The 21216-nt window shown below is 37.5% G+C and overlaps 1 long non-coding RNA gene across 3 annotated transcripts in view; it reads left to right on the top strand.

Annotated features, from left to right (window-relative positions):
- LOC108714113 overlaps window positions 1-21216 on the top strand; it is a 71937-nt gene that overhangs the window by 6981 nt on the left and 43740 nt on the right. For 2 of the 3 annotated variants that reach the window (XR_005966979.1, XR_005966980.1), the window contains exons 2-3: window positions 14791-14859; window positions 16291-16440. This is a non-coding gene — a long non-coding RNA (uncharacterized LOC108714113). The remainder of the gene's footprint in view (window positions 1-14790; window positions 14860-16290; window positions 16441-21216) is intronic. The other variant, XR_001935303.2, reaches the window with a different exon arrangement.

Here is a 21216-nt window from a genome sequence, read left to right as displayed (position 1 = left end):
CTACCATATTAGGATACACCACCTTAAATTTGATTTGTACTTCACTCAGTTGCCCCTTCATTATTCCACATTATTCACACATTATTATAGTTTATTCCACAAATAAAACTATATTTAATATATAATATAGATAATAAAGGTTATATAGCAATAATATATATATATATATATATATATATATATATATATATATATATATATATATATATATATATATATATATATATATATATATATATATATATATAAAAAATATAAAGCAAGTGGCAGGCACAGGCAAGCACTAGTCTTTAAATAGGGTAAAAGGTTAGGGCAGGCAGCAGGTAAGCACTAGTCTGTAAACAGGCTGAATGGACAGGGCAAGAAAAAAGCCAGATGCTAGACTATAGGAAAAGGCTTCAATGATCCAGCACATGATGCCATGCTTAACTAGCCCCAAAACTGTCTGCAGCTGGACCTGATGTTAGCCAAGGCTATTTAATATATCCAGTATCCAGACTGATTCAGGCAGATAATTCCACCAATTCACAGCTCTCACTGTAAAACACCCTTTCCACATATTAAGATGGAACCTCCTTTCGTCTAATTTGAATGGATGCCCTTATATCTACATGAAGGACCTACTGGTACATAAAGCAATAGTGAGAGTTTTTATATGGTCACTTTATATATCACTTTATGTATACATAGTTATCATATATTACCTTAGCACTTCTGCTCCAGCTTATTTAACGCCAACTTGGCTAGTCTTTCTTCATAACTGAGGCGTTCCATTCCCTTTAGTTCACCTTCGTTGGACTTTTTCTCATTATGCAGTGTATAGCAGTGTATGACTTTGTGTATGGCTTTGCCTGTTCACCAAATGCCCCATCTTTGATCCATCTCCTTTACTGTGTAGCTTTGCTGCCAGCTTTAACCACTGCCTGTCCTGGAATCTTGCACATCAAGCTGAGCTATGTCTATCAAATACCTATATGCATTCCATTCCCTAAAGTTTCCACTAAGGTTGGATCTACAGTAGAAGGGCCAAAAGTCATTGGTGTAACCCAGATTTTGACCTAGCAGCATTCAAGGTTACATGATCCAAGTAACATGAGCATTGCAACAATTACACCAGTCTGGATCCGTTTGTAGTTGACTGGTAATTTTTTCATGTAATTTCTTTGCCTCTTTTGTTCTTATGACACAGAGTAAAACTTTCCCCACAGAGATGAAATGACAGTGAGGCCTGGTACATGAGCTAATTATATAGGTAACATTCCAACATGTCTAATAATTGAAGACAGGACCCATTGTTTAGTTAATTGACTATCATAGGCAAAAGTATCATACTATCATTAACATTTCTCAGTATCAAAAGTGACAAAGACTTCTAAGTACGCAAATGTTTCAGGTGACATTAGCGTGGAACTCATTAACTGTGTGCAACTGTGGAAAAAAAGTAACTACTCCTTGGCCAAGAATTGATTCACAAGTTTAACAGAGGAGCAACTCTGAATTTAGTGATTGCAAATATCATAAGAGGGTGTTTATAGTGGCACTTTGCCAAATTGACTCTTGTTGGCTTTTAGAACAATCTCTAATTGATATTTAAATATAGAGAAGTGAAAAGGTTATCACAATGGTAGAACATTATTTTCTCTCTTTTTCTCTCTTTTTTTTCTTCACTATGAATGTTTTAACATTCCTCGTAGTACCGTTGTCTTTCTTTTGTTACACATGAGAACTACAGACAAAGAAAAGAGGTCTTCTGAACTCATCCCATTATGATTATATTAAGGACATTGAGGCATTTTGTGCATTGAGCTACTTAAAAATGCCTTACCCTTTATACAAAACTGGGTTTGTGTGTCCATATATTGCAATATCTTTAAACTGACCAACTATGTCAAAGTAATCCCTGGTGTGGCCAGTCCTATACCCACTTTCATCTGATTCATTAAGAATTCTATTGCTTTCTTATACATTTTGGACAGTGACTAACTTTTACGTGCAACTTGCTTTCAAAGTTAAAATCCCAAATGGCTGCCCTTTTATTGACCACCACTGGGATCACCTGACCATATTTGGAAAGGGTGGGAGCTACTACATGAATGTAGGACTGGCCAGACCAGGCGTGACTTTTATGTAGTTGACCAGCTTAAGTACATTGCAATAAATGGACACACAATTCCTGTTTTGTTTAAAGGGAAGGACATTTTCTAGTACCTTAATTCACTTAATATACCGATAATGGCTTGAGTGAAGATGACCTCTTGTCTGTGTTAATTTTGTGTTTACAGCCTCATTGCACACTCGCCTAATGGTTTAAAATGTAGTGGTGAGCTTTGCCCTATTTTGCTATAGTACATACAAGAACTAACCTTATATATATATATATATATATATATATATATATATATATATATATATATATATATATATATATATATATATATATATATATATATATATATATATATATATATATATATATATATATATATATACATACACATGGTCCCCAGCGGGAATATAACTTTGGATTGTAATGTGTTTCACCATGAATAATAGTGATCCATCTACACCAGGGGTGCCAAAAGATAGATCGGGGATCTACCAGTAGACCTTTAGCTGGTGATCACTAGGGGGCAGATTTACTAAGGGTCGAATATCGAGGGTTAATTAACCCTCGATATTCGACCAGGAACTAAAATCGTTCGACTTCGAATATCGAAGTCGAACGATTTAGCGCAAATCCTGCGATCGAACGATCGAAGGATTATTCGTACGATCGAACGATTAAATCCTTCGAAACGAACTATTCGAAGGATTTTAACTCAACGATCGAAGGAATATCCTTCGATCAAAAAAATGCAGGCAAGCCTATGGGGACCTTCCCCATAGGCTAACATTGAGTTTGGTAGCTTTTAGCTGCCGAACTAGGGGGTCGAAGTTTTTCTTAAAGAGACAGTACTTCGTTTATCGAATGGTCGAATAGTCGAAAAATCGTTCGATTCGAAGTCGAAGTAGTAGTCGAAGGTCGAACTAGCCCATTCGATGGTCGAACTAGCCCATTCGATGGTCGAAGTAGCCCAAAAAACACTTCGAAATTCGAAGTTTTTTTAATTCGAATCCTTCACTCGAGCTTTGTAAATGTGCCCCTTGATGTCAAGACACTGTCAACAAACAACTTGTCTAAATCATCCTCCTATTTCATGCTTTTCATTTATTATGTTATGGTTACATAATAAATAGTTGTTTGTAAAATATAGCAATATAAATTTTCTCATAAATCAATCAACAAAGTCCTGTTCTAGAGCACTCAAAAGACATAAGGAAAAATGCCTGGGTGCTGGTACAAATGTCGCAACATATAACATTTTAGAAAAACAACCACACTCACAGGTCTTGTGAAAAATGAAAAGTGGATTGATTCAACGTTTCACCCCCTACATTGAAGCCATCATCAGGAAGTGCATGTATATGTATATTGTATAAAAAGAACAGAGGCGCCAAAAGAATAAAAGGATATAAACGAGTTTAAAAACCAAAACTTGGTAATCAGAAGAGGCAGTAGTGGACTTACCTCCTCCAAGCAGACACAAAACGACTGTAATTAAGCAGTCAAAATTTATTAACGAACTCCAATCAGTGCAACGCGTTTCACGGGCTCAGACCCGCTTCTTCAGTCAATAAACATAGGAGTTACAGCATCTGGCAGTAGTATACACACTTAAGACAGCGACATTTTGTGCATACTGCTACTTTGAAAGCAGCTAGTAAGTTGCAGGTAAAACTTAGTCCCTTTGTAAAATGTATAATGAAGCAATTGAATTCTTAATGAATCAGATGAAAATTAAGAGTAGGACTGGCCAGATATGGGATGACTTTGACGTAGTTGGCCAGCTTAAATATATTGCAATATATGGACAAACAATCCCTGTGTTGTTTAAAGGGAAAGGCATTTTTTAGTAGCAATATGCACAAAATGTTGCTGTCTTAAATATATTGATAATGGGTTGAGTGCAGAGGACCTCTTGTAGTTGACTATATATATATATATATATATATATATATATATATATATATATATATATATATATATATATATATACACACACACATATACAAATGCAAGAGTCCTCTGCACTCAACCCATTATCAATATATTTAAGACATTTTGTGCATACTGCTACTGAAAAATGCCTTACCCTTTAAACAAAACAGGGATTGTTTGTCCATATATTGTAATATATTTAAGCTGGCCAACTACGTCAAAGTCATCCCATATCTGGCCAGTCCTATGCTCAATTCTCATCTGATTCATTAAGAATTCTACTACTTCATTATGCATTTTACAAAGGGACCAAGTTTTACCTGCAACTTACTAGCTGCTTTCAAAGTAAAACTCCCAAACTTGGCTGCCCTTTTATTAGACACCAGTGGGATCACCTGACTATAGCTGGGAAGGGTGGGAGCTACAACATGGAGCTGGTCACTGCTCCTGTATAACTATAACAAACAAGGGAAAGTTGTGCTCACCACTAATTTTTAAAAACATTAGGCGGGGGTGCAATGAGGTTGAGTGCAGAGGACTCTTGTATTTGTCTATATGTATTTTGTGGTCACAGCCTCATTGCACCCCCGCCTAATGGTTTTAAAAATTAGTGGTGAGCACAACTTTCCCTTGTTTGTTATATATATATATATATATATATATATATATATATATATATATATATATATATATATATATATATATATATATATATATATATTTATTTATTTATTTTCCTGAGATAGAACATAGCTATTAATAGCACTTCAACAGAACAATGCTGTCTGAAAGATGTAGTAGCAGCATTAAAGGCATTCAGCATATAAATTATATCTGACTGTTGTAACATATACTCTATTAGTGTCCTGTGCAATATAATTTTCTTTTTATTAAAGCTCTTTATTCAGCCTTCATTTCTGTCTCAGCTAGATCACACCACCAAGAGTGAGAGGGGTTAAACCTGTCTTTGACTTTATGTAATATTCATTGGGTAATAGGGATCTCTCCAACTAGGCTAATTGCTCCCATAGGGACCAGTCCACAGGTTACAGTTTTTGCTCTCCACTACAACAAAGTATTGAATGATTTTGTAAACCTGGGCATAATCTTGCAGCACAGAACTGAGTTAGCCTTAGCTGCATGAGTTCAGCCAAGACATCATATCTACACCGTAATTATTCAACAGATGTTGTTAGGTCCTGGAGGGACATTTTATTATTCAAAGAAGATTTTTGGCAGAGGTAAATATTTTTTCATCTGTTTATATGCTGAAATAATTCAGCAACTTCACACCCCAAACATTAAACCATTAGCAAAGCATTTTTTTGCTTCTGTGAAACCTTCTTTTTGACATTTAGTAAATAAACAATTGCTTGCTCAGCAGACAGTTAACCTGAAGTGCCTTCAACAAAATACTATAGTGAACAATTTTACCCACACAAAGGGATTTGCAGCTTACAAATAGCTTCTTACACATTTGCATTTCATTATTGTTAAATTAATTGGACAATTTAACCATTTGTTCTGATGGTTTATTGCTCAAGGTCATAGATAATTGATAGAAGGTTGCAGTTGGTTTTACCAAGTACAGTAACATAACCTCATTACCTATTCCAAGAGCTGCAGTCATAGCCATAACTTAAGAACCATGGGCCATTGTAAATGCTTTGGTGAAGGCCTCATCTTTTCTTTCCGATGCACCAAGGTCTCCACTGATTACCAGTTTCTTAATCATCTACATGCGTTCTAACCACCCATATTCTTGTATGGATGTATTGGATTCGTTTAGGTCCCAGGGCCATTGTGTACCCACAGTCTCTGTAACTACACTCATAGTGCAATTTATTGTGAAATGAGCTGAATGAATTTGCCAACTGGCTAGTTTGGTGTATAATCAAACATACATGATTTGCTTCATCATTCCTTAGGTACCTGAATTGTATGATCTCTGAACATAGATTACAGCAGTTTAACTATTAAGCAGAATTAGTTCCTTCTGAATTCTGGTTCATTCATTACAGAAGACAAAAATACCCTACAGTCTGAAAGTCCTACAAATTCTGCTAAATTTGCAGATATTGCACATCCTTGTTGTTTTGTGTGACATATCCAGTGATATAACTTTAGGAACCATATGCCTGTAGGCTACAATTGAGCACAGTAGTGGTCCAATGCATAATAATAAAATAGACTTTTAGGAGGTCTGGACTGAAGGAGTCCCGTTTTGCAGAGGTCAGGGGTCTGAATGGGGGCCCTGGGACAGCAGCACCGGTGGGCCCCAGGCCCCCAGTCTGACCCTGCCCAGGAAAAGTAGTTTCAATATATGTTTGCCAAGAACTCCATATTCCTAAAGTTGAAGTGCAAATATTATTTTGCTATGGAGCACAGCACCTAGCAAAGCTACTGCATTAGGCATATGTATTTATTATTGTTATTAAAGGAAAACTATACCCCCAAAATGAACACTTAAGCAACAGATAGTTCATATCATATTAAGTGGCATATTAAAGAATCTCACCAAACTGGAATATATATTTAAGTAAATATTGCCCTTTTACATCTCTTGACTTGAACCACCATTTCGTGATGGTCTGTGTGCTGTCTCAGAGATCACCTGACCAGAAATACTACAACTCTAACTGTAACAGGAAGAAGTGTGGAAGCAAAAGACACAACTCTGTCTGTTAATTGACTCATGTGACCTAAAATTTATAGTTTGTTGGTATGTTTGTGAGTACAGTGAATCCTACGATCCCAGGGGGCGGCCCTTATTTTTTAAAATGCCAATTTTCTATTTATGATTACCCAATGGCACATACTACTAGAAAAGTATATTATTATGAAAATGGTTTATTTACATGAAGCAGGATTTTACATATGAGCTGTTTTATGCAATATCTTTTTATAGAGACCTACATTGTTTGGGGGGTATAGTTTTCCTTTAATATAAATTTCTGTACTGCAAAGTATAGACAGAATAGTCATTCTTGTTCTTTTTGTTATTTTATTGTTTTCATTATCAGCATAATTATATTAATGAGATGCAAACAGGAGCCTTTAAAAGAATGGGTCATGGAGTACAGTTGGACCTAGTGCAATGTCAATTAACTTCAAAGCACCTGCTGCTATTATCTGTTATCTGTATATTTTATTCATTGGGATTGTACCTTTCATAATTACCAAGTAAACAAAAGTGTTTGTTTTATTTTTTAGGTCCCGTGGCTAACATTTATCAAGTCAAAAGCATTTTGTGACAACTTTTTCATTAAGCAAAATGACAGACACAGCATGAACTGACTTGTACATTGTACTCTGTGGCTATAATTAATCCCATAGTTTTGAACACAACTGATTGATGATAACAGAGTTGCAAGTTGCTCTCCCTAAAGCTGAGTTGTTTCAAAGCAAGCAATGTTGGTCTACCACATAATTTTTTTTCTATATAATAAGGCTCACTGAAACAGTGAATGATTTAAAATTAATCTGTATTCATAAATATGGTGTGATATCATTTGCACATGCTGTCAGTCAGGCGTGTGAGTAAAATATGTTCCATTTTCATACAAGAAGAAGAAAAATGCAAAATTCTACACAGGTTACATAAAGCATTGTTCATATCAGCAAGAATATTTGAAAAGAGAAAGTTCAAAATTTAGTGAAAATAGGATACTGCATCAAGAGTATAAGAATAAGAATATATGAAGCCTCTAAGCAGTTGCCTAGTTCACAAAAGGGCCAGGACCTGAGCATTTTCTGACTCACCCAAGCGTTTTTGGAATTACATATCCTTGAATCCAGTACCAGTTGAAGGATGATGGAGGATCATCTTTTCCCCGCCCCCAACTTCTTCAGTTTCCAAAAGGTCTTACCACTGCAATATCTTGGTCTGTGATTCATACACAAACCAAATATATGCAGGTTGGGGTGGCACTGAACATTGCAAGTTTGATATTTTCACAATAGCCAATATTATAGACTGATTAAATATCAACTAATTTGTTTTTCCTCCTATGCTCCAAAAATATATAGGCAGGTTAATTGTCTCCTAACAAAAGCAACCATGTAAGTGAGATAGGGCATTAGATTAATAGCATCAATGGGGCAGGAACTACTGTGAATAATAAAAAAAGCATCATAATAACATAAAGTGGTATACGCCCAACTAGCCTTACCATTCAAATTAAAGTATTGTGAGCACCTGGTCAGAAGAATTTCAAATAACCATTTTGCATAGGATTTACTGGAGTGACAATATGCTTACAGCATAATCTATGAATGAAATATGGAGATACCCACTTCTTATTGATATCCTAATTTTACAGAAGGGAGGCATTCGACTTAATTTAGCTGAACCTGAAAGTGGTTTCCCTTGTGCTGTTTACTGTGAGCCCATTACTCTGTTTCATACAGTAAAGTGTCTCTCTACAATAGACAACTGTAATGGGCAGACATAACCAAATTTTAGATTGAAAATCCTTGGAAGCATTATTACATAAATGATCACCACAAACATTGAGTTTTACAGTATCACATCCCGTATTAGTTGGCAGTATTCAGATTGAGTTTGTACTGAAAAATTAAACAAAGGGTTTAGAGTAGGAATATAGTCATAATTTGATTTTATAATCACAGTTCTCTTACCAGGGAATTATTTATTTCCATTGTGCTTAGTAATACTTGCATTTAAATGATTGTTTATATGTTGGTACTTCTTTTTGAAATTCAATTATTGAATAACTGCACAAATTGTTTTGTTATACTGCATATATTATATTACCAGTAAGCCAAACTTTATTGCATATACCAGAAGAAGTGCTGGTGGGCTCCCATGTCCCACTACTGGGTCGTCCATCGCTTCAGGTTGTGGTTCAGTTGGTGGCTTTGTCCTGGATTTAGGCAACCCCAATATTAAACAGCTCCTACAATCTCTTTACTTCTTGACTGCACGCATGCACAAAGGACACAATCTGTTATGATTTCTGTTATGCATTATTTATACATGTTTTGAACAAATATAAAACATTTGTTAAAATGGGTATTTAAAGGGGCGATCCTGGCCAATCTGCAGCCTGAGGTGGCTTGCTACTGCCCCCCTCCTGCCTACCTTTTTGGTGCCGGAGGGGGTCCAGTGGGAGTCCACGATGCCACCAGAAGGGGACCAGGGGGGTCCATGATGCTAGTGCGGAGAGCACAACAACAACACTCTGTGCTAGAAGAGACGAATTTCGGCACCCCTGGTAACCAATGAAGTGGTGCTGCCTGAGACGAGTTTCTCAACTCACCCAGCTTTGTCACGGTCGGCACCCAACACCAGAACAAATGCCAAGCACCCTGGTCTCGGCTCGTGCTTCACCTGTAGTTTGACCGCTTTTGGCCTCTGGAGGAGGCCTCAGCTACTTGGATGCCACCAGGACTTAAACGAGAGGTGCAAGGCTAGAGGTCCTGGATAAGCAGAGGGGCACGACTGTTAGCAAAGTCTTTGGGCAGAAGGTCGTGGTACAAGGTGTAAAACAGAATCGTAGTCGGAACTGGCCGGGTCGATGCAGGCAGAAAGTGAGCGTAAACAAATCAGGCCGGGTCTGGGCAGGCAGCGTTCAAAGTGAGGTCAGGCAGGCAAGGGTCAAAACCGGGAGATCAATCAGAGGGATATAGCAGAAGAGTTAGTCGAAATTCAGGCAAAGGATCAGGATACAGAGGTCAGAATCGTCAGTAACAGGCAGGAGTCACAGTCAGAAATCAGCTCAAAATCAGAATAGCAAAAAGCTAAAGGCACCAGGAACAAACCTATAACGGGCAATGAGAACCAGTGGAATGGCTCTTTAAATATTTGAATTTTGTGCAGTTGCGCGCGTCATCACGGCAGCGCACATGCGCCTATAAAGCAAGAGAGGCGAGCGTGCCCTTAAAGGGCATGTAAAGTCTAAAATAGAATAAGGCTAGAAATGCTTAATTTTGTATACTAAATATAAACATGAACTTACTGCACCACAAGCCTAATCAAACAAATAATTTATGCTTTCAAAGTTGGCTACAGGGGGTCACCATCTTGTAACTTTGTTAAACATCTTTGCAAGACCAAGACTGTGCACATGCTCAGTGTGGTCTGGGCTGCTTATGGATCGTCATAAACAAAGCTGCTTGAGTTCTGCATGGCTGGGAAGTAAGGCAGGGGCTCCCCCTGCTGTTCATAAGTATGATTGTTTCCCTGCTCAGCAGTTAGGGACCATCTGACAATTCCTATCCACAGCAGTAAATGAAGGGAGAATTTCAATGCATACAGTCAGGTTTCTTGTAAAAACGGTAGACATTTTTTAAGTAATGTATATTGGAGATAGGTTTCTTTTTCATTAAAGAAAGTAAAAATGGGATTTTATTTTTTTGCATTTACATGCCCTTTAATGAACCTGTGCAGGAGGAAGAAGACACGGCGGGCGTCCCCGCAAAGGGGGCGGGTAGGCGTCCCTGCCGTCCCCCCACTAGACCACCAGGGTAAGCCTTTACGCTGTTCCCATAGCCACCGCAAGGGATGCAGCACAAGGCGGTGACGTCGTTGTGTGGATGTGTAACATCATCACACTGCATTTGGTGCCAGAATTCAAAATAAATAGACACCAAAGACTTATGTTTAATATAGCTAGATTATAAAACTACAGAATATAATTCTGTTTTTTAAGTACAGTTATGCAATCTCTTATTTGAGAATCCATTTTTAGCAAATAATTCAGATTTTTAAAAAATATGTATTTTTCTTTGTACTTAAAAAACAGTATCTTGTACTTGATGTTAACCAAGCTGCATAAATCTATATTGGTGGCAAATATATTTAATGTTTAAGGGCAGAGACACATGCGAAGATTCAGGCAGATTTATTTGCCCAAAAACAAATTGCTTCTTCTTCGGGCGACTAATCTCCCCGAACAGCCTTCCCGTTGGCTAGAATCTAAATCGCCAGCGAGATGTCAATCGGAGCGCTTTGTTTTCCGAAGTCGCCCGAAGTTGCCTCACAAGAAAAGTTCGGGCAACTTTTGGAAAACGAAGCAGTACGAGTGCTATCATTTAGATTCTAGATTAGTCACACGAAGAAGCAAGCGACTAAATCTCCCTGAATCTTCGCATTTGTCTCTGCCCTAAATGTTTTTGTAAGCTTTCCAGATAGTAGATCCCACACCTGTACTTTAATGGCATCAAATTCAACATTGCTGTGTTAGGAAGAGAATATGGCAAACAGACATACTTTATGTGTAAAAACAGGTATAAATGTATAACAGTTGTTAAATAGAAGCCAGGCTCAGCATAACATGTGCTTCATTCTAACGTTCCAGTAATTGAGTGTAAATGCATATCACTCCGTATGCTGCTTTTCTCAAATATTAAAATACTATTAAAAACTTATATTTTACAAAATATAATCAGTGCAAAAATGGCTGCCTTAGCTTAGAGCATACTCTTCTTATAAGTTGTGATTGTAGTGTGTAACAAACCACAGCAATACAGTGCAAACCAGAGCATTAGCTGCCTGCGGGAGACAAAATGAGAAATGTTGAACAAAATCCAGTTACAGTACTGCTAGAACAATGCACATTATTTTAGATGAGCACATCTGCCACTTCTGCTGAATTCTTCACTCCTCTCCTTCCTGTCTATGAAAATGATCCCAGTCAATATTTAGCTGTGCAATAAATGTGGCATCTAACATGATATTACACTTCCATTTCATCATGAACAGTATTTTTAATTAAGGGATTACTTGGAAGCTCTCATGAAACAAGCTAAAAGAACCTCATGCAAAAACATGACCTGCAGAAATGTTGGCATGCCCAATTGAGCATGTTTTGAATGAGTTTTTACAGATAATTGGTTCAGCTGCCTGCTTCTCAGTTAACCAGCTGCATGGAGAAAGAGTCTATTTAAATGAAATAGAGCACAGAAGAAATATTGTCGAGGTGATTAAACCACGGATGTAAGTAAATACAACAATGCTATCTTCTTGTTAGTTCAAATCAGCAAAAGATTTATTTTAATGGAAGCCCCCTCTAAATTTAAAACGAACTTAATATGAATAATAAAAAATCTACTCATGAAATGGTCTTTTTCATTTACCCTACAAGAATTTAGATTGATTTTATACATTGGACTTTGTATCTACTGCATTACCCACTTCCTCTGAGGCCAAAAAAGAGATTAGTGTCACATTAATAGATAGTTTCTGACCCAGCAATAGACCATTTGCACTCCCTGCCCTATGACATGGCGAGACTACTGAAAAGCCAGAGAGAGACATAGCCTAGAGGAAGAAACTCATCCTGTCGTTGTATAGAGGGCAACTAACAAGGTCTCTTCATGTCTCCTGACACTGGAGACAAAGAGTGCACAGAGTGGAAGGAAATCTGTTTTCTTAATACAAAGGTTCACTGAAACAAACCAATGTAACATTTTTCTGCTTTATTACTCCAGTCTGAATCTCATACACAGTTTTACCACCACAGGGCACTTTTGAACCAATTATTTTGTTTGGATATAACAACTGTCTGTCAACACAGTTAATATTTTCATCTACAAAATAAATAACATGCAATTTGGGCCAGTAACAAATGGAGAAGCTGCAACAATCTGAGCCAGTTAGTAAATTGTATGCAATTGGTAGTAATTTGCACCTGCAAGGGAACAGGCAGCATGGAGGCAGAAAATGGGTGTATATATACACAGGCTCCAGTTTCATGTGATTTATGTGAAAGGTGCTTCATGGCTCTTCTATATAGCACAACACACAAAAAGAGCCCAGATCAGGACAGCGCTTTTGCCGGAACTTGATGCATTGTGCCTCATGAAGTGTAAAGAAAAGGAAAAGGTTATATACTATTTGCTAACAATAAGCACTTATGGCATTATTTAATAACTCCCAGGTCCCGAGCGTTCTGCATAACAGGTCCCATACCTGTACATGTTTCTGGCTTTATGAGCCAAGTGTGATTTTGTAAACTGAATACAACATTTAATCCCACATCCCCACTTGTGGCACCATAACTCCTCTCCATAGCTTTTAAGGGGCACATTTATCAATATTCAAATTCAAGTGAGTTTTTTTTAACTTGCATGAATTCAATTTTACTTCAATTTGAATATTCAATAGTTTATTATAAAAATCGATTATCTCAAACTCAGACAAATTTTTAGAATTCGATCAAACTCGATCCGAGTTTTTTTCTCAGAAAAAAAACTTGGATGTCAGGAAGGCTGCAAACATCTCCAAATTGCTCACTGGGCCTCTCCCATAGTCTAATTTTAATTCTTAAAGGATCAGAATATGATAAATCTCGAAAATTTCATTCAATTTTTTTAAAAAAAACTTGAATCGAGTTTGGATAATTCCCTAGTCGAATTTGACAGTTTTGACCATAAAAAAAAAAATTAGAATTTTCAATTTGACCCTTTATAAATCTGCCCCTAAGTGTTTTTTGGTCAGAGTATAATCTCCATATTGTAGTGAAATCCTCCACATGGTGCTAAATTTAAGTCCATATGCATGCATTTGATACAGTATATGAGACCTTCCAATGATTTTTTAGTCCATCCAATGTTCTTCGTGTACTGATTATATAGACCAGGGCTGTCCATTTGCCATTCACTGGATGATTTATTCCAGATTCAGTTTTATTTGTTTTTTTTTAATTGTTGGACGGCATGAAATATCAAATTCACAGATATGGACTTAAATCTAATACCACTAAAATATACTGACCAGTCAACAGTCAGGGGGAAATTTACTAAAGGGTGAAATGGTTAACGCTGGTGTAGAAGATAGACTCTGTCGAATTTTCGCTCTGGTGAAAGAGCGTTACTACTCAAATTCACTAAGTTTTTGATTTTACTGACCGTTACCTCTATCGCTAGACTTGCCTTCGCCACCTCAAACCAGGCGAAGTGCAATAGAGTAGATAGGAGTTCCTCAAAAAAAAGTTGAAAATTTTCCAAAAAATAGGCTGAAAAAGATCGAAATTTTTTTTGGGGTACCTTCCTTCCCCCCATGTGATAACATATGGCACCTAAACTAAACTGTGGGCACATTTGTAGGGCAATATAACAACTTGAATTAGCCTTGTTCAGGCAAATTTACGCCTGGCAAAGTGTTGCGATGTTGGTGAAGTCAGCGCTGGCGAATTTGCCCCTTAGGGGGTTATTTATCAAAGTCCGAAATTTTCTCAATATTTTCTGCTACAAACTCTGATCAAAGTTTGCTCTAGTTTTTTACAGTTATTTATTATAAAATTTTCCCTAAAATTAATTTTGTGGAAAAAAGATTTTTTTGGATTTTTCAGCCGAAAACTCTGAAAACTTCGGGGTATTGCACGAAACCCAGCGCACCTGAAAACATCATTGGGACTTCTCCAATTGACTTATATGCAACCTCGACAGGTCTTAGATGCCGGATTTTCAGATTTGGACTTTTTCATCCTCTGGGTTTAATAAATTTCGAAAAATTTGTGATTTTTTTAAATGTCCAATTTTATTTAAAAAAAAACAAAATTTTAGTGATTTTTGCATTCTGAGTTTAGTAAATAACCCCCTTAAAGGCTATGGGGAAGAGTTTTGATGTTACAAGTGGGTATGTGGGTTTAAAAGTTGAATTCAACGTGCAAAAACACACTTGATAAAGGGCTTGTGAAGCCCAAAACATGTATTATAATAAATTGCATTCTTGCTCTGCAACTCTGTGTTGTACGGCTTGCCAACCATTATGTTTTCTCTTACAGATTAATGTATTACGTTACATGTATGACAGAGCATGATGGGAGTAAACTGAGGACTGCCTTGTCTAAAAGGTAAATATGGTGTTGAAACATATTTCAGAGACTGAATTACCTAGTTGTGACTGGCCAAATTCAAGAAATAAATGGTGTAAAAGGACAAGCTTACAAAATAAGTTAATCAATTTGCCATGAGACAAATATTTTTGCATCAGCACTTCATTACCATAATATTTTTTTTTATCTAGCAATACACGTTTACATTAGATCGTTTTATAAACCTTAAAGGATTTTTAAAATGGTGTTTAGAATTACAAGTATGAGACCTGTTATCATGAATGCTCAGGACCAGGGGTGTTCCAGATAATGGATCTTTCCATAATTTGGATCTTCTTACATTAAGTCTACTAGAAAATCATGTAAACATTAAATAAACCCAATAGGTTGGTTTTGCTTCCAATAAGGATTAAGTATATCTTATTTTGGATCAAGTACAATGTACTTTTTTATTATTACTGAGAAAAAGGAAATCATTTTTTTACAATTCTTGATTATTTAATGATAATGGAGTCTATGGGAGACTTCCTTTCCGTAATTCAGAACTTTCTGGATAATGGGTCTCCAGATAACGGATCCCAGACCTGTACTGTGATATATTAGTAAGTGCTTAAGTGTGATTGATTTTTACTACCCAATGTAAATATTCTCTGCATTAATCATTAAATATTAATATAGTATTTTGAAGGGTTTTTTGTATACTTATATACATATATGGGATCAATTATCCAGAAATTCACTATCTAGAAAGCTCAGAATTACAGAAACCCCATGTCCTTTGGAGTCATATTTAAACAATTATGTTTTACAGCACCTTTTACTTTATGTTTTGTAGCTAGCATACATCCATGTTGATGGAAAAGCCGTCGTATTTTTTAAATGTTTCTAGTAACCTTGAAAATGCTCCAGCTTACAGAAAGAACCCAGGCTTCAGGCATTTCATAATAATAGATGCCACGCCTGAATATACGTAACATTGCAATTGCTCACTGCACCAAAACTATAGATCCCTAAAACCCACACCAGTAGAACAGACATAAATCAATGATTTTTGGGGAGCTTGAGAAACAGAGGCTTTGGGGACAACCACACCCATATGGAAGAGTGCTTATATCTTTTAGTTGTTGTTTCTGCTGATTGCTGTTTATGTTTTATCCTGATGTTTATAACGAAAATAGTAAATACAATATCTGCCGCAACAAAATACCAGTGATGAAGCATTGTTTTGTCTAAAAAGAATAGTAGAAAAAACAGCAAATCTGTTTCTAGTAGAAGGGCCATATCTCAATAAGAGAACAATGAATTTCAGCTATAAAGGGATTTAAACATAAATCCCTTCTTAGTCGCTCAATATATATAAAATAATTTATACTGCGCTTCTATTAATTTTTTGCCACAAAAGGAGGTTTGATACAAGCATGACTGATAATCAATACTCCCCTTTGACAGACCGTCAATACAATTAGCTGTGATTTGGCACAATAACAGGAAGAGGATGAAGCCTGAACTTCTCTAAACAAAACAATGTCTGGATGAAGCAGCAACTTACCTGACTATAAATGTCACCAAATACCCTCCTTGTTTAATGAACTCAATAAAGTAAGTTTTTGTGCAAAGAACTAAATACGCAGAGCAAGTAAATATAGAAGCAATCACACTTTCCAAGTTTAGATTTCTTTACTTAGTTAAACAAAATTGCTGTGATGTGTGAGAGATGCTTTAGTCTTTGGTGAAATCACATAATTGTGCCATTTTCCGTGGTGTGACATGTGACAGTAGCAAGGGTCATTTTTAGGGCTGCTGTCGCTTGAGGTGGCCTCCCTGAGCCCCCCTCTTTGGCGTTGGTGAGGGTCAAGGGGGCCAAAATCGCTAGTGAAGGTTTTAAAAAAACGGAAATACATCTATAAAAGTACCAAAGGCTGCTTTTTGCTGCCACTGATAACTGCCCTCTGGCTTTCCTCTAAGGTTCTCAATTTGGGGCAGATTTACTAAAGAGCGAAGGGGCTACCGCTAGCATCAGTGCACTAGAGTTGCCATCCGCAGGGACATCCCCAATTCACTAACAGGCGCAAGCGCCTATTCACTAGCAAACCAGACCGTGGCTATCACAGTTTTGGACCCTATCGCATATTTGTACACCGGCGAACAGGGGCTAATCTACAAATTCACTAAAGTACAGATTTTACTAAACGTTACCTCTTTTGCCTTCGCCACCTCATATTAGGCTAAGTGCTTAAAAGAAGCTAAATCTTCCTCACTTACAACATATCCTGTGTGCCGAAAATGCATTCACTTTCAAAACGCTGGCGACTTTTCCTTTTTTTAACCGGGATTGGCTGCAAAAGTCCTAACTTGGACTTTTTTTTGGGTAACTGGTTTTCTCCACACATTTTTTAGCATATTAAACATGAATTTTACATTGGGCTCAAGTGTAGGGCATTATATAAACTCTCTTGTCTTTATTAAGGTTTCCTAGATATTTACTGTAAGCATTTGCACCAACATTTATAATAAAGACCTCCATACAACTTTCCCACCGTATTCAAATTGACCTAAGAGCAAGATCACTACCGAATTTTCGGTAGGCACAAATGAACGCTAGCGCATCTTTGCTATGAAATGAAGAAGAAGTTTTCTGCTGATAGAAGCAATGGCCCGTGGTATCAGGTAAGTCAATACAATCACTTGGGGTGCTTAACATTTGGCACCCTCAAATGCAGGATGACTTTCCTTCTCCTTTAATGGATTGCTGGTGAAGTTAACCTTAGTATGTGCATGAATTTGATATTGAGCTTATATTGTAGCATTCACTGGTGCAGGGCCTGAAGTGAATGATGATCAGTCTCTGCAAAGCACTGTGAAAATGTGTCAGCACTATATAAATATAGGATAATAATAATAATAATCTAAACAAAAATTGGGTACTGAAACTAGCACTTCAGTCAAACAACAGCTATTTAGCTTCAAAACTATTATTTATCTCTGTTTGTCAAACTTGATAGAGGTCCTGAGAAGAAATAGTACTCAGTCTATTTGAAATAAATATTCTATTATCTGTGTTTTGAAGAGAGCAAGGTATGCTAGTAGACCTCTTTTGCAATTGCACACTTAAAGGGGTGTTCATCTTTAAATTAACTTTTAGGGGCACATTGACTTAGCTCGAGTGAAGGATTAGAATAAAAAATACTTTGAATTTCGAAGTATTTTTTTGGCTACTTGGACCATCGAATTGGCTACTTCGACTACAACTTCAAATAGAACGATTCGAACTAAAAATCGTTCGACTATTCGACCATTCGATAGTCGAAGTACTGTCTCTTTAAAAAAAACTTCGACCACCTACTTCGCCACCTAAAACCTACCGAGCATCAATGTTAGCCTATGGGGAAGGTCCCCATAGGCTTTCTAGCCAATTCGTGATCGAAGGAAAATGGTTCGATGGATGGATTACAATCCTTCGAATTTTTCCTTCGATCGTACTAAATGCGGTAAATCCTTTGTTTTTCGAAGTCGAAGGGTTTTACTTTGACGGTCGAATATCGAGGGTTAATTAACCCTCAATATTCGACCCTAAGTAAATGTGCCCCAAGTATGAAGTAGACATTGTTATTCAGAAACAATTTGCAATTGGTCTTCAACTTTTATTTTTTTGTGTCTTTTTTGATGACTTTGCTTTTTGTTCAGCAACCCTCCAGCTTGGTATTCACCAGCAACTTGCAAACTGTCTCAGGCTATCACTCTCTACATCATACTAAAAGTTAAGTCGATAGTGAGCAAGGCAATGAAGGCAGTAAGTAAGGGTACGAAGAAAATATTTTCAGCACTTTATAATTAGAAAAGAATAAAATATATAAAGTAGCCAATTTTCAGACTCAATTATGTTGATCCAGTTGGTGTCATTTTAAACATTTGGCATGAGAGTGGCACTACTTTTTTGGTGCAACTGATACTGACCGTTTGTAACGAAGACTCACCCTGGTAGTCTAGTGGGGGGACGGCAGGGACGCCCGCCGCGCCGCTTCACTTCTTGCGCCGGCTTCTTAGTGCTCGCGCACATGCGCACCTCCGGGTTTAAAGGCGCATGCGCGCTGGCATAATGACGTCAGCGCGCAATGACGCCAAATTTAAAAGTATTAAAGGGGCATTTCCACTGATTGTCATTGCCCGTGATAGGATTGTATTCCTGGTGCTCCTGAGCCTTGTGCTATTTTGTCTTATCCCTTCTGAACCTGTTTGATTCCTGTTTTGACCCCTGCCTGGCTATTTTGACTAATCTGACTTCTGGATCCTGACCTTGCCTGCTTACGACTACTCTTCTGTTTTACCCCTTGATTGATCACCCGGTTTTGACCCTTTGTCTGTTTGACGATCCCTGCCATCTGCCTGCCTCGACCCAGCCTGCCTGACTACGATTCTGCCTAATCCTTTGTACCGTGACCTTCGGCCCAGGTGGCACCCAAGTAAGCTGAGGCCTCCTCCCGAAGCCCAACGGTGGTCACACTACTGGTGAAGCCGAGCCGAGACCAGGGTACTTGGCACCTGTTCTGGTATTGGGTGTCGGTCGTGACACCGTTGTGGGAACCCTGGAGGCAAGAGAAAGGCACAGCTATACGGAAGTGCAAGGAGCACATATTGACAGAAATAACTTTGATGAATGTGATTTTTGCACAATTTACGACACCCAATTTAGCACATCCCCAACTGTAAGTATTTAATGTAGTCCTGCCATCCAGTAATCAATATTTTGTTTTGTGGGTTCAACTTTTATGAAAGCCTCTCCCCCAAAATAATGCTTACATTTTGAAGTGATTCTATCCCAATGTTATTATTGGGTGCATATATTTCAGTAATTGGTATGGTTTTGTATGGCTTCATCTTCTTTGAACATTGAACTCATGGCCACTGTGAATTACCCTGACTTTCTATCAGACATTTGAACTGCTAGTCGTTGCCTTAGGATCATTTCTTGCTTTTGATAGAACGTCAAAACAATCAGCACTTAAACCTCTTATTGTAGTTATTTTGTGTGAGAATGGCAGAATAGTTGATGCTCCCTTATTGTAGAATACACCCTTTAAATAGCAGCATATACTCATTGCCTTCCTATTTTACTGAGTCTGAATGTGCCCTCTGATACTGCAAGATTTATTTCCTAGCTAAACTTTCACTTCTCTCTTGTGGTTTCCTAGCCTTTTCAGAAGAGGATACAAAATGTTTCCCTCTTCTTATGTACTTCATTCACAATTATTATCTACATTTAGTTTTATTTTACCACTTGCCTGCTTCCTATTTATTTTAAGAAAATCTCTGTTCCCCTGCAGTTTAGACATTTTGAATTTCATGGACTGCCCCTGGCTTAGATTCCTACTCAGCAATGTGCTTTGTTCACTGTAACTTTCATGTCTTCTGTAGCAGGAGAAACTCTCTCTGAGGCTTGGCTTATGCGTAGACTTTGTGAAATTGCAGGGCTTACCTACGTGAAAATGCAGTTAATTACAAAATAAATGTATCATTTTAATGCTGTATTAATCAAGATTATTTTTTATTCATGCAAAAATTCACAACTTGTAGTTCAGAGGTTAATAACTATGTATTGTTTTTTGAGAGTAAAATTAACATTACATTAACATTACATTAGTTAGGTAAGATAAAGGGATACTGTCATGGGAAAACATGTTTTTACAAAAATCATCAGTTAATAGTGCTGCTCCAGCAGAAATGTGCACTGAAATCTATTTTTTAGAAGAGCAAACAGATTTTTTTATATTAATTTAGAAATTTGGTATGGGGCTAGACATGATGTCCAATTCACAGGTTCCCCCGAAACCATGTGACATGTGCTCTGATAAACTTCAATTACTGCTACACTTCAAATATCCACCCCACCTTCCACCCTTGTCAGAACCGCCAGCCGGAGCACTGGCCGGCGCGTCCTTCCTCCTCGACGGCACATCCAAAATGGCGGCGCCCATAGCTACCCATAGGTCATGAGTTCAATGCCCAATTGTAGCGTTTGTTTGGAACATTCCTGAGGGGCACATTTACTTAGCTCGAGTGAAGGATTAGAAGGAAAAATACTTCGAATTTCGAAGTATTTTTTTTGGCTTCTTCGACCATCGAATTGGCTGCTTCGACCTTCGACTACGACTTCGAATCGAACTATTCAAACTAAAAATCGTTCGACTATTCGACCATTCGATAGTCGTAGTGTCTCTTTAAAAAAAACTTCGACCACCTACTTCACCACCTAAAACCTACCGAGCACCAATGTTAGCCTATGGGGAAGGACACCAAAGGCTTTCTAGGCAATTTGGGATTGAAGGAAAATCGTTCGATTGATGGATTAAAATCCTTCGAATCGTTCGATCGAAGGAA

The sequence above is a fragment of the Xenopus laevis genome, chromosome 4L (genome assembly GCF_017654675.1).
Source record: "Xenopus laevis strain J_2021 chromosome 4L, Xenopus_laevis_v10.1, whole genome shotgun sequence".
NCBI classification, from domain to species: domain Eukaryota; kingdom Metazoa; phylum Chordata; class Amphibia; order Anura; family Pipidae; genus Xenopus; species Xenopus laevis.
Note: the sequence above shows the minus strand (reverse complement) of the source record. Positions and strands in the feature narration are given on the sequence as shown.